The 14,811-nt window shown below is 44.3% G+C and overlaps 1 pseudogene; it reads left to right on the top strand.

The window, feature by feature from the left end:
- Positions 1-775: 775 nt before the first annotated feature.
- Positions 776-1,536, top strand: LOC149351778 (uncharacterized; annotated as a pseudogene).
- Positions 1,537-14,811: the final 13,275 nt, after the last annotated feature.

Genomic DNA, 14,811 nt, shown 5'->3' with positions numbered 1-14,811 from the left:
GAAAATAACTGATGTGGACATGATTTTCGTAAATAAAAAACAAATATTCGTACTATGTAGAATGTGTACTGAATGCAATAGGGACAAATATGGGCGTTTAGGCTCTCTCAATTTCTGAAGACTCAAAGTAATGTTTTTGCGTGACTGTCAAGTTTCTTAGGTTCCATTTTTCATTTGATTCACTCTTCACATGGCGGTTGTCCAGGCTGTTTATTATTCGTGATAGAGCTTCTCTCGGGATGTGTATGAGCATTTTCCTTGTTCTTCACACTTTAGAGAAGTTATCGATGATGTTGTTAATGACAGCAAGTTCCAGGCTCTTAGGGTGCCACTTTCTGGTTATCGAAGCACCAAGCCTGTCTTTATCAGCCAGTTAGCATTCTCCTGATTCACGGAGCAATCCAGGCAGCCTTCGCAACCAGGCAGAGGCTAACCGCTTTCTTCGTTCGTTGCAAAAATGCGCGTTTGAGGAGCGGAATCCGAAGCTGCTACCGTCACCGCTGGTGGAACCAACACGTGTCCACGGATCGTCCCCCTCCCTCCCTTCTTCCTACTGGCAAGCCTCACCTGCGCACTACTGTCCGATATCAACGGCGTCCCCTATATAACCGCAGCACGACGGTCCCCACATCATTCACGGAGCAATCCAGGCAGCCTTCGCAACCAGGCAGAGGCTGACCGCCTTCTTCGTTCTTTGCAGGTTTGTATCCTGTATCTTTAATTACAAACATCGATCTTAGGCTACTGGACTGCTCCGTTTCTGCTTCTGTCCAGCATGGGTGATAAGCCTCCTTGAACCATAAAAGAACTTGTAAAGGATATGACTGACTTGAGTGCACAGTTTGACTCTAAACAAAGTGAACTGAAGCAAGATTTAAAGCATGTGATTGAATCTTAAATGTAATCTGTGAAAACTTCAATGGGCTTCACCAATGAAAAGTTCGAAGAATTTAGAACTGAGATCTCTGAGCTCAAAAAGACCCTCTGAAGTGAAAAACGTAAACCAGGAAATGAAAAAAGAAAACAACCGACTCACAAATGAAGTGAAAACTCTCAGGCACGAATTAACTGAACTGCAGCAGTACAGTAGAAGAAATAACCTTGAAATCAAAGGCATCCCTCCAGCACCCAGTGAAAATCTGATTTCAGTGATGACATCGATCTGTCATTTCTTGAGCACCGAGTTCGATGAATCCGATGTTGAAGCTATCCATCGTGTGCCCTCAAAAAACAAGGATGAACCCAACATCATTGTTAAGTTTGCTTCCAGGAAAGTGAGACAGCATTCTGAAAACAGCGAAAAAGCAACGGCTGAACACTACACTTTTGAGCGTTGACGATCACGAGAATCCCGTGTTCATCACCGAACATTTGTGCCCGGCAAACAAAATTTTGCTAGGTAAAGCACGGAAAGCCAAAAAGGGAGAACAGTGGAAACACACATGGGTATCAGATGGCAAGATCCTGATGCGCAAGACAGATACCTCGCATGTTCTACATATAACCTGTGACGATGGTCTTGCTCAGGTAGTCTAGAAACATTTCCTTTTCCGTTGAGGAAATCAGTGCTAAGTGGCACGAGAGCGAAAACCTTTCCATTTTTCATTGCAATGTCCGCAGCATAAATAAAAATCTAGACCAACTCACTGTACATTTATCGCAACATTCTTTCTAGTATGATCTCATCGCTGTAACTGAAACCTGGCTTAAGAAAGGAGAAATACCGTACATACCGGTTTACACAACGCTATCTTTACCAAGAGATAGCACCGCACGAGGGGGTGGCGTCGCTCTTTTTATTAAAAACGGCATAGATTATCAACAGCTCTCAGATTCCTCTCGGAGTTCTAAAACCACGGAAGCACTTTTTATTCGCCTTAAGACAGACGTCGCAATAGGCGTGGTATATCGTCCGCCAAGCACGTGCACAAGTCAATTCATATCTGATATGGAGTCCATTCTGGTTCCTCTGATGTCTTTTAATAATCAGTTAGTAATTGTTGGTGATTTCAATATTGACTTATCAAAGGATGACTGTCCAGATTATATTTTCTTACTGGAATCGTTCAACCTCAAGAACGTTATCAATGTGCCCACCAGAATTACACATCAGTCTGGAGCAATTATTGATCACATCTTAAGTAACCGTGATATGGATGCCACTGCTGGTGTTTGTAAGCAAAACATTGCTGATCAGTGTTCAACTTTTCTGTTCCTGCCACGGTCGGGTATTAACTGTACTTGCCCTATCCATACCAGTGTATTTTCACGGGTGGACTACGCGCATGTCACGCGTTTGCTCGAATCTTTTCATTTCGAAAATTTGTGTCACAGTGACGTTCACACAGAATTTGTTCGTATCTGCTGTTTCCGATGCAATTACCAAGTCAACGCTGAAGTTTTCTTGGCGCAACTATAAATATGCCATATGTCCTTGGATTACTGAGGAAATACTCACAGTATTGAAAAAAAAAGGATTCATACTACAATATGCTCAAAAACAACAGAATAAATGCTTATTACTTGAAACAGTTTAAGTATTACAGAAACAAATCCGTGGCGCTGATGAGAAAATCAAAGAAATTGTATTATACTAATTTGGTTAATCGTCAAGGAAATGACACTAAACAAGTATGGAAGATTGTACGAGAAGTTACGAGAACAGTTAAAAGAAAACAGATCGTTCCTGACAACTTGTCAATAGAGACTGCAGACCAGTTTAATGAGTTCTTCACAACCCACGGTCAGAACAGTGCGCAACCTACTTCCTTAGCTCCAGTGACATCCGGCATACCTCGATGTATTAGTACTGAATTCAGTTCTCGAACATTACCAGCGATGAAGTTGCAAGTGCTGTTGCGAACATGCCCACGAATAAAGCGGCCGGGCCAGACGGCATAATGGCTAAGGTAATCAAGGACAACATTGATTTGTTTTGTGTTCCTTTGTGCAGAATATTCATTCACGCGATATACTCTAGCTTATACCCCGATACTTTAAAAGTTGCAAAAGTTGTTCCGATATTTAAAACTGGAGACCCTAACAACCCGTCTAGTTACAGGCCAATATCTGTACTGAGTGTCGTCAACACCATTTTTGAAAAATTAATTGCTTTCGAACTGAAAACCTTTCTTGATGCTAACCATATTATTTGTCCTCAGCAACACGGATTTGTTTCTAGCAGGTCCACGTCCACGGCTGTAGTTACTCTATCACAGCTTATCCTATCTGCTCTTCATAACCATAATGTTGCTGTAAGCGTATTTATAGACATCAAAAAAGCTTTCGACACAGTCTCGCACTCCATTCTTTTAATGAAACTGGAAGCATATGGTGTGCGTAGCGGGGCATTTGAATTCTTTAAAAGTTATCTTTCTTCACGACAGCAGCAAGTTGTCCTCAAACAGTTCAAGTCTGCATACCAAACTGTTACGTGTGGTGTACCCCAGGGTTCAGTTCTGGGACCGCTTTTATTTTCTCTCTTTATTAATGACCTCCCTAATGCAATACAGTGTTCTCAAATTTTGATGTATGCGGATGACACTGCACTTATCTTTACTGGCAACTCACTTGAGTCAACAGAAAATCCTATTAACAATGAACTCCAACGTATCTCGACTTGGTTTCGTAATAAGCATCTAACTTTAAACACTGAAAAAACTAAATATGTTGTTTTTCGTTCAAAACAAAAGTGTATTGAATCAAGTGATTTTTCTGTATGTGTTGACAACAATGTTTTTGATAGTGTGTCTTCTTTTAAATATTTAGGGGTCATGTTTGACTGCGAATTGTCTTGGAAGGAACAGGTGCACAGTTGTGTAAAAAGGTGGTGTACGGTTGTTTTACGTTGGCAAAGGGACGGCGGCACTTACCACCTGCTATTCTTAGATCACTGTATTTTTCATTATGTCACAGTCATCTCAGTTATTGCAGTGAATCATGGAGAATCACATACAAAACGTATTTATCACCATTGCTAAGACTACAAAAACGTGCCTTGAAAACCATGGGATTACCTTCTTCGTATAGTTCTAACAACAACATTTTTGACGCAATGCAAATCATGTCATTCACAACCTTACGCGATTACAAAATAGCTCTTATAGTTAACAATATTACAAATACCAACTACCCCTTACCTCTTGGTGCATTCAGTATTCCCGTCCGTAACACTCGACAAGCCAGCAATGGCAATTTTAATCATCCTATTTGCCATCATGCGTACGGAGAAAGACGAATAGAATTTACAGGAGCGAAAATTTGGAACTCGTTGCCAATTGAAATAAAGCAAGCTAGGAATTTCAAACTGACATGCAAGAAACATTTTTTTGGGAATCGAAGCAAGGCTACAAAGTTAGTTTTCTTCAATGTGTTTGTGATTGCTGTCCTATATGTTATTTTGTATTGGACCGCTGACTAGCCTCATTGGCTATCGGTCCAAATATCTGTGTATAAATTTTGTTTGTGTTACTCAATAAAGACATCTTGATTCTTGAAGTTTCGAACGGCTTTTGGAACTTTTAGGTATTTCTTGTCTGGTTGCAGACTTGCATTATTAGTGCGAAATCACTGTCCCGGTGGGTAAACCCAGAGCTAGATCTTGCTATGCATGTAAGTTTGTACCAGGAATATAGCAACGGCGACATAGCATCCGCAGCGACACAGCAACGCTATAACATAGTTAAGAAATAAATTAACAAGTAAACAAAATAAATATTGGCGGGACTAAGTTTGGAACCCGCGGCGGCGCGAACAGACCAGACTCGCTGGCCTGTAAAGGAGAGCACTATGCTATCGCCGCAGTCGAACACGCCTCGTGTTAAACTGCAACACGCTCTCGCGCTGTGCATTGCACGTCATCGTCTCCAACAACTTTCATCTGTGCGCAAGTCACAAAAGGAAAGGAAACAGGTACATGGCGTTGGTGTCTACGTGCAAAAACCTGCTTTCGCACAATATTTCGTGGTCAGCGATGCTCAACTCCCACCACATTTTCCGACGATGACGCCATGCGTACAACGCCCTAGCCACGGTCCGGCTTCTTTTCTTTCACCCCAGCAAAGAAGGGAGCGAGTAGGGGAGCCGCACACTCAGCGCGCCTTGAATACGCTGGGTGAGAAAAGAATAAAAAGTGGTATGGGGGGAGTACGCACAAAGTGAACAATGGGTGAAGGTACTGGTTACTCTCGCAAACCAGGAAGGTGGAATGTAAGAGGAGAAGGAGGAGCTCAACTTCATGCGGCGCGTGGTGGGGGATTTGTGAACTACAGGCTCATGAATCACAATCGTGGCTATGAGTTAAAGTATGCTGCTTTCGAATATTATGCTTTCATTTTAGGTTCAGCCTTTTAGTGTCTGCTTGCCTCGACTTTCAGTACGCAGCCGCGCACTGTATGTGGTTGTCGCAAAAATGCATTCAATTGCTACTAACGAATATCGGGCCGGATTCAAGCACTGTTTCTTTTTTTCGAATGAGTGGTTGATGACGCTACAGCGCATTGCGTAATGACTCTGGAGCTCTCACAGCCCGTCGGGCTAAACCGCCGGCCACCCACAGATGGAAAATACGCAAGGCCAACTTTGTCATTTCCATATCCATTTAAGAAGGAAGTTATTACGAAAGAATCCTTCTGCCGATATCAGAATTCATGTACCGTACAGTATGGAAATGTCGACTACGGGCTGGGCGCCATAGCCTGCTTTCTCAAGTTTGCCGTGTCGATCACAGCGTCGTAACAGATAGCGATAGGAGCAATTGGTTTTTAGTCCATCTTTAGTGCTCTTCACGCCGCCTGCTTAAGCTTCACGGCGTGATCTGAGGCGTTCTATCGAAGCCTCAGGTGACGTGGGTCAGAAAACTGGTCCGTCGAGAGCAAGCACATAGGCAAAGAACGCGATCGGGCAAACGCGCGCCACTATAATTAAAATGCATTCTCGCGTTCGTAGCGGCCCAAGTGGCTGAGAGGCATTAGTTTTAAGCTCCCAGTGGAACACTTTTAGCGGCTCGTGGGCACTTAAAGTTGCTTATAGAAGCGGAAATGAAATGTACTTCGGATGGACTTTTTCTTTGACTTTTCTGATGGCCACAAATGACAATACAGAGCAGCAACTGGTATACGATTGCCTTTCGGCGTCCAGCGCCTTGTTGCGCAATCTGATAAAAAGGAAATAAAGTATGTTTGTGTGATCAACGTTAATTTAGTGGTACCCCGTCAATTTTTGTATTCTAGGTGTGAAGACCTGTGAACAGTGCAGTACTTCATTTGTGTGCCTACGTAATACCGGGTGTTTCATCTAAGATCTTGTGCAATTTTTAAAAATAGGCTGTTTGAGTTAAAAGAGCGCGATTGTCTGCACGGCACGGTCAGTGCTGTAACGCATTAGAATACAGCTAAGACTTGCTAACTGGTAGGATGATTAACTAATACTGAGTATTTAGCGTTTTAACTATTGCTGTTAGTCTCCTAATTTATTTAAATCCGAATAGCTCGCCTTTAGTAACATCCATATCAGTGTGTAGAGCATGTCCAACATTTTTGGAGAACATATTCGAAATTTTTAAGGTACTCTTCTGGAAATATCGAATGTAAGGGCCTATCCTTCCGATGTGTAGTAAAATGTTTCTTCTAAAGTATCTCCATCACTCGCACTGAGCAGCTAAGACTTCCAGAGAAAACGAAGGGGGAATGCTTTTGATGGTTGCAAAAATGTTCATTGCAAAAAAATGGAATCCTGTCGCCAGGAGATCTGCGGATATACTGATTGTTGTAGCGAAATCTTCCAATATATGAAAATTGCGCTCATAAACTCTTCCCCTTTCAGATATGCTTTTGTCCAGAAATGCTGGATATGTCGAGATCGCCGTCACACTTGGCGCTATTGCTTAAAAATTTTGGCTATTTCGACCACCTAGGACCCTGGAGGGATTGCTTTGCCTGGAAGCTTTCCGAAAGCGCCTGCATTTTGGCGTGTTGTAGGCAGTATTTGTTCTGCCAAGGGTAACTGCGTTTTCGAAATTAAAAAAAAAACTTTTATGGATGTTGCTTACGGTAGTCTACACGCATCTCCATAAATAAGGAGACTATCAGTAAAAGCTAAAAAGTTAGCTACTGCGCATTAGTTAATTAGCCTACTTATTAGCACGTTTAAGCTGCATTCTGATGCGCTAAACCACTGGCAATGCTATTCTAAAGAAAACGAGCCCTTCTAACTCAAAAATCTTATTTTTACAAAGTACAGAACATCATTGACAAAAAATTTGTATAAAGCTCAGTTCCTCACAATGCCGAGCACTAGCGTAGTGATACGATGGAGCCGTGATTTCCTTACAACGGAAGCGTTCTATACAGCACAGACAGAAGATATAAAATAAAAATTAATGTACCTTTCGAAATTTTACAAGAAACCATATAAAACAAAGTGCCGTTTTTCCCTGGTCTGTTTCATTTTTTGTCATTTTTTTTCTTCTTTCGTTACAATCTAGCTCTAAAGGCATGTGGCGACGCCGAAGAAAGATTCTCAATCCAGCTTTTCACTTCCGGAACTTGAGCTCCTTTGTTTCCTATGATCAGCCGAAGGTGCGAATCACTGGTGGCGCAGCTCGCAAACAAAAATTCGGTTGACTCTGAAGGGTACTTTGATATACTGACCACGCTGACGTTGACCACGTGTGTCGTGTTATTAGTTGAGAGGCCGCTTGCACACGCCGAGGGAGTATCTCGAGTTAAGAGCAGCGTTCACTTAGTGGATGTGCCGCCAAATTAGGTCAACTGCACAGTACTTGAGAAACTAAACGCGTGCAGACAAGAAAAAAACAACAATAAAAACACAACTCACAAAACATGAAAACTGCGTGTCGTTCACAGTCGGCTCGATACAATGCACGCAAGAATTTTGGTGATATTTCAGCTGACTTTACAACGCTGTAACTTATTAGCCGATGTTACTCAGGATAGATGGCATGCCTAAGTACGGTCAGAAATAAAAAGGTTACTTTCTCGAAGGCACTATTTGCACACATCTTAAGGAATATTTGCCACTGAACAACGTTTTCTCAACGTAAGCGAGCTTCAAACAATAGTGAGATGCGTATGTACAATTACGCTTCGTTGCTGTTTCGCTTCAAGAGAGTTCTCGGCATGATGGTCGATGATATTAATCTGCAGGAAACGGGAACGATTGCAGCCAATAAAGTGTATTTAGGTTCCTTCATGTTTATCACATTACCTGCCTCAAGTTTCTGCCTGCGCAATAATATATTGCCGATTTTGTCGTTATGCACTCCAGATAGCCTACTTATTTAGCGTTTTTGATCTCAGATTTTGTGATGGATACACGTCACTCGGATGGCGAATATACCTTAATGGTGGGATGCATTATATTTCCTTACCAAGGAAGTCACGTACCACAAAAGGATTTGCGAGGCTCTGCGGGACTGTAGCAGGCAGGTGAGCGACTCAGCTATTTGAAAATTTATATGATATGCACGAGCGTCACCTATTCTGGTTGCATGCGAACCGTACGCCTTTGCGAGAGTCTGACTTGCGACGTGCGCCCGCTTTCTGTGCTTAGAAGACGCAAAACAAAAACACAATTTTGGGGGGCTTAAAATTTCAAGCAATTAAAAGTACAGTAAGCGTAGCAGATTGCGGCAGGAGCTAGACAGAAGGGGGGACCCTCTTGTCGCTTGGTCTTCTCGTTCTATTTAACTCTGTTTCCTCACCAGTTACCAATTACCGCTTCCACAGTAAATTATGAGCGTGTTAAGTACCGCTTCGGTGCTTTTATGTCACAGACGCAGAAGAAAAAAAAACTCGCAACAGACAAGTGATAGTAAAATATGATCAAGCGGGAAACGGCGCAAAGACCAAGGAAGACGACTATGAATTAGTGCGATTTTTTTATTACTAAGGTGCCAGGAACAGCGCCAGTCACGGTCACTTTGAAGGGACCGAAAGGGGGCAAAAAGGGGATCTAAGGTATTCCTTCAAGCTGAAAGAAAGAATAAGGCGGGCTATTTATTGATGGCAAAAAAAAAGAAATCCTAATTTCATTTCGGCACAAAAATTCTTGCAAAATGGCATTAAGATAGTTCCGCTCTGGAGCGTTCGTGCATATTAGTACTACCCACCAAACTGTTGCTATCCATAACTCAACAGTTGCTAAATGCGCTCTGTTCTTGCTTATAACGATAGAATGCTGTTTTGTTTTCACGTCGTTTACTGTCTTCACAGCGCCTTCTGCTTGAAGAACTCATCTCAATGGCGCGGACAGGGGTTTCGTCATCCTGCTTGCGTAAAAAGGCTGTGCGAGCGATCGTAGATTAGAAGAGAGAGAGAAACAGAAACTTTATTTTTTTTTTGGCTCATGTCCGAGCCTTAGTCGCCCTTTCAATGGTGACTATGCTGCGGCGGGGGCGGACTAAGACCACGTGTCCCTTGGATGTGCCGGTTGTTGGCGACCAGAAGCGACCAGAAGTGGCCAGAGGACGGGCTGAAGAAGGGTTGGCGGAGCAGTCCATCTGGCCCACGTGAGGTTATAGGAGGGAGGCACGAGACGTGACGGAGGTATGGTGGTTGGGTTAGAGGCGCGAGTGCAAGGCCAATATGTATGAATACTGCACGCCTAATTTTAAGCATCTTTTCTAGTGAGCCCTTTCATCTCATCTCATATGGCAACATTCACAAATAAGAGATTACAAGAAACAACACACTATAAAGCATGCTTAAAATTAGGCTTGCAGTACTTTTGCAGGAAACTCGTCCGGCTGGCATATAGCTTTTACTTAGGCGTTTCGTCTGCCAATGAAGCAGAGCAATAGGTAAAGCTGATAACGTTTCTCTTCCATTTCCCACTACATTTAAATAGTACAAGAAAGGCTATACGCCACCGACGCGTCACTAGAGGGAGGAGTCAGGCGCTGATGATCGCCGCCGCCTTGCAGCGTAAATACGTGGATTGGCAATGAGGTTCTGAGGCGAATATTTAGAACACAGGCATGCTACGAAAATTAAGATCAATGTAGTAGTCTAGGACTATGACCACCTCCATGTTTCAATTCAAATATGGGAATAATTTCGACCCCCTGGGGATCTTTAACATGCACTGTGCTGTGCGATGTCAGTGCACATTAAAGATCGCCAGGTGGTCGAAATTATTCCGGAGACCTCCACTACGGCATCTCTTTCTTTCTTTCTTTCTTTCTTTCTTTCTTTCTTTCTTTCTTTCTTTCTTTCTTTCTTTCTTTCTTTCTTTCTTTCTTTCTTTCTTTCTTTCTTTCTTTCTTTCTTTCTTTCTTTCTTTCTTTCTTTCTTTCTTTCTTTCCTTCTTTCTTTCTCTCTTTCTTTCTTTCCTTCTTTCTTTCTTTCTTTCTTTCTTCCTTTCTTTCTTTCTTTCTTTCTTTCTTTCTTTCTTTCTTTCTTCCTTTCTTCCTTTCTTTCTTTCTTTCTTTCTTTCACTCCCACCTTCCTCTCTTCCATTACGGCGCGGTTCAGGTGTCCGCCGAGTTATGTGAGACAGATACTGCGCCATTTCCTTTCCTCAAAAATCAATTTACCAATTTACGTTAACTGCAGGGAGCAAAAGTATTATTCATTGATTTGAAGTTTACCAATGCAATTTGTCCTCTTTTATTGCGTCCACGTGATCGCTGAAGCAATGAGTAAAAGTGGATTTCGCGTACTTCGCACAGCATCTTTTAAAGTATTTCTGAAATACTGCTTTTTACGGCTGGTGCCACATTTGCTTAGGCCTCTCAGTTTTGACAGCGCCACAAGGCTATTATTGTTTATAGCATCGGGATACATAAAAGCTAGCCTGACCACTCCCCGAAAAATTGTGGTTGACCGTATATCGAGGAATATACTTTCCTGTTTCGTTCTTTTCCCTGTTTGAGGTCGGCCAGGTCCGCCTTTGAGATCAGAGCCAGCGAACGAACAGTGCTTGTTGGCTCTTAGACCTAATGTCAGGCGCGGGACCTGCCAATGTGAAATGGGCAAAGGGGAGAGGATGTGTGGCAAAATACAGCCTCTCGAAAAGGTTTCATGGTGTGTTGAACGAAACCGTTGCGCTGGCGGGCACGCCGGATGCCAAGCACTTGACTGCGCGAAAAATCAATATTTGTTCTCTTTAAGCAGACCGAAGCAGCAGTTATTTCTGCTTTCCTATTGGTTTTTCTGTTTTTTTTTGTGATAATCGTTCGCAGCAATTAAAGAGCAACATTAATTTTTTTAGCAATAAGCTGAAAGTGGCGTTCCAGACATTCAGGCTGCACTATTGCACCGTGGTAGAAGTAATGTAACAACCGTGTTGAGGTCATCCACATTGCGACTGTATACTTGAAGGGACAGCTAATCGTTTAGCATTGCTGCTTTACTGCTTATATTATACTCATTTCATGCGACCATATGACGGCCCAGGGCTTCGCGAAAATTCTGACACCTCTACGTGCACGCCTTTGTGTGCAAGAAGCTGGCCTTAAAGTGAGACAAGGACGTACTATTGCTTAGCGCTGCGCCTCCTGTATTGGATTTCCTTCGCAAATATCACACTAATTACGACTGCATTTGATGCTGGCGCAGATAATGCCGAAAAGGAAGGAAGAACTCAGGGCCAAACGCTCCCACAGCGAATACACCGCTTATTTCTTGGACATGCTTCTTCAGATGCATTTGGAGGACGGATCATTTACGGAAGAGGAAGTCCTTGATGAAACCGTAACAATTGTCGCCGCGGTAATCAGCAATCGGCTCTCCCTGTAAAGGTACTTTCAATGTATTTGTGGCTAATAATGTGAAGGGGAATGCCGCAGCACGGCTTCGATTTGCACATTATCTCCAACCAGCCAGTAAATGTAGAAGAACGCTGAAGTTTGCAAGAAAGTATGTGCGGGGTACTTCGCATACGCCAACGTTACTAGATTACCTGGTCAGTTTGGAAACTCCGCTGCAGTTCGGCGGCCAAACGTGGCCCCATTCGGCTCTCTCTCGTCAGGTGGCACTTTCGACGCTGTTGGACCGCTCCCGCCGGTGTCTCGTCACACGAACTATCGCTATGAGACGAGCTCGCCGTGTTTTACGCCAGTTTACGCCGATAATTCCTGTTTAACGAAGATATTTCCAATATAGTGCACAAATATTATCCTCAATGTGCAACTACAGTGGCATTAAGGTTGCGCAAACGGTCCTGGGTGGCAGAGGTACGATCGGGATGCTTAATCATTAGCTATTTCGATGAGACATCTGGTTCTTGGTCGGCTATAGTTTTTGTTTCATTTACTTCCCTACAAACTAAATGACTCTTCGCTTACGGCGAGCCACGACGCGGTAAATGAGTCGCATATCTCTGAAAATATCGAAACCTAACAGTCGGGGACAAAAGTCTCCGGACCACGTGTTCGTCAAACGAAGCTTATAGCTCTACTATTTGACAGCGGCTGGAGACCACACTTGTGGAGATGAAAGAAGAAAATTTTTACTTTTACTCTCCACATGTGTGGTCAGCAGCCGTCGACTAATAGCAGAGCTATCGACTTCGTTAGAGGAACGCGTGGTCCGGAGACTTTTGTCCCCGACTGTAAGGCCAAGCACCATCGGTTTGAAGCAAGACAATCAACGATGCATACGTGCTTTTTAAAGGGAGATGCAAGGCTACCACCGTGAAAGTTCGACGTTATTAAGGTCATAAAACGCGAAAAATGATGGTGATAGCACAGGTCAGATTGAAAGCAGTTTGTGAAATTCATATAGGAAAAAAACATATAAATCTTAATGGGAGCCACTTTTAATGAACCATACAGTTACAAGAGACGTGCCTTTACAAGAGACAAGAGACGTGCTGGAGAAAAAGTGCATTCTTGTAGCAATAACAAAGTTTACTATCTGACAAGTGAATGCCGGCACGTGCTCAGCACAACACAAGCGAGCAAGGCTGCACTTCCCTAGCTCTTCCAGCACTTTCCAGAAAATGTTTGTAGCCTTGGCGATTGTCAGGGTGAATTGCGGTCGCTTATTAGGCAGAACGCTGGTCTTGCCTTGGTTTGGGAGCAGACAGGTCGACAGCTCGGCCGCACCGGCTCACGGACACATAGCTCGGGTGTACCGACGCTGTTGAGCTTCTGTGTTGAGTTGCAGCCGGAGCCAGCGCGCCGCACAAGCTGCGTCGCTCGAAACGCACTTATATAAATCTGGCAAGGACACAGAGGAGCAGCGATCAACTTGCAGCACAGTTTAACCCAACAAAGAAACGGCTGGCACGCAAACGCTTCGCTGTAGTCTTCGCAGACGTGGTCAGCGTGGCTACTCTGCCGAGAAGCCGGTCAAACAGTGACGAGAGCGCCCCCGCTCGGCGGTACAGGCAAGGGCGACATCCGCGGCGTCGGAGTTTGCAAACTGAAAAAGTAATCTAGTAACGTTGGCATACGATGCGTGTACTTTACAAGATGATCCGTTGGGACAGCAGCGACGAGCCGAGCTGGGGCCCCAGTTTTTTCTCCGTCTGGCGTGACGTCATCACAGCTGCACGGCGCGGCGTGGATCCGCTGGGACAGCAGCGACGAGCTGAGTTGGGCCCCAGTTTTCTCTCCGTCTGGCGTGACGTCACAACAGAGGTCAAGCTGAAGGTCAAACGTGGATCCGCCGTGACGACGCTGAAGGCTCAAAACCTAGCGCGTATTGCTTTCGCAATAAAACACACGCAAGCAGGATGGGCACAAGTACCGTCATAATAGTTATGAGCGGGAATACGCGATCCCTGCGTTCACTGCGACGTTTGCGAAGTTCTTCCGAATTCTGCTTCGTGCGACTCATCGTATCTGCCCAGGCAAGGAGCCGCTAAATTACGCTACGTGAGTCAGCACGCACCGCGCACGATGCAAGAGCCAGACGCCGCCAGCCAAGAGGCGCCCTGGTGACGTAGCTTCAAACGTCGCAGGCGTCGTTTGAAGGCTCGATAGAGTACATGGGCACATGGGCTTCTATGCAAAAGGAAAGGCGTGCTTTCAGGCGTTCATGAGCAGGAATGCACGGTAGCACTCTGGCGAGTGCGCTCGCTCGCGCTTACCGTTCCGAGTAAGCGGAGGTTATGGGCAAATGAAAGCCGCGCTAACACTCATGCGAAGTCCTCTGCTTCTTTCCGCTCGGCCCCACTAGTGCGAACGCTTTTTTTTTAAGAACAATAGCTCAGTGGTTGCGGCGTTCGGCTGCTCAGTGCCAGGCTGAAGGGCAAAACGCCGGCCTGAGTGGCGTTAAATTCTATGGAGGCGAAAAACGAAAAGGCGCTCGTGTGATGTGCGATATCGAGCGCAGATAAAATAACTTAAGTGGTCGGTATTAATCCCCAGCTGTCTACTAAGCTCCTCTTTCACTCTTTCCTTCAACGGTCCCTCACGACCTAGTTGCGGTGCCCTCCTAGAGGTCAGGCACTTGACCTTCGCTTTCCTCACAGCCACTTTTTTGTTTCAAGCAACCTTTTCGTTTCAAGCAACTTTTTCGTTTCAAAGCAGTAAATACCGCTGGGAGACTGAAATGATGGAAAAGAGGGGAGGGGGCAGTCATCACACCGCGTGAAGAAGCCTGCTCCTATCTCTTTGTTTTCAGATCACGCGTCTGATGACATGCTTCTTTTTTTGCTAAATAACCCGACCGCTCTCTGTACTTCCGTGTAACAGCTATCTGCGGTATGCAGCGTGTTTCGAGTAACCTGAACCAAGTATTTTCAAAAGGCGGGGCACCGCAGCTGGATGGAATCAGCGGCATAGTGTTTGCTGTCATGTGGCTTTCCTTAGAGTGTTTTTCATATTCCGCTTAATTAGAT

The sequence above is a fragment of the Amblyomma mixtum genome, chromosome 3 (genome assembly GCF_055824585.1).
Source record: "Amblyomma mixtum isolate Tamu chromosome 3, ASM5582458v1, whole genome shotgun sequence".
NCBI classification, from domain to species: Eukaryota; Metazoa; Arthropoda; class Arachnida; order Ixodida; family Ixodidae; genus Amblyomma; species Amblyomma mixtum.
This window is presented reverse-complemented; position numbering and strand designations above follow the sequence as displayed.